We start from the raw sequence: 295 nt of genomic DNA on the forward strand, positions 1-295 counted from the left end.
GTGCCTGGCAGCACTGTTTTACTCCTGGTTGGGAGCATGACCGCCTCCCGGTTCAGCTTCCTCCCGTGTCCCCAGTGAGCGGGACGGCTGTCCTCGAGGACCCTGGGCTCGCAGCCAACCTTGCTGGCACGGCCGCCCCCCGCACTGCCTCGGGTCAGTCAAGGACTTGTCTTCTGCCATCCGGGTTCCTGAAAGAGCTCTCCACTGACTTCTCAAAGGCAAAATTAAAACTCAGACTTAAGTCTTTGGCGCGTAACCCCTAATTTCTTTCCCTCTCTGTGAATCCTCACTGCCC

Source organism: Colobus angolensis, unplaced genomic scaffold (assembly GCF_000951035.1).
Source record: "Colobus angolensis palliatus isolate OR3802 unplaced genomic scaffold, Cang.pa_1.0 Scaffold13, whole genome shotgun sequence".
NCBI lineage: Eukaryota > Metazoa > Chordata > Mammalia > Primates > Cercopithecidae > Colobus > Colobus angolensis.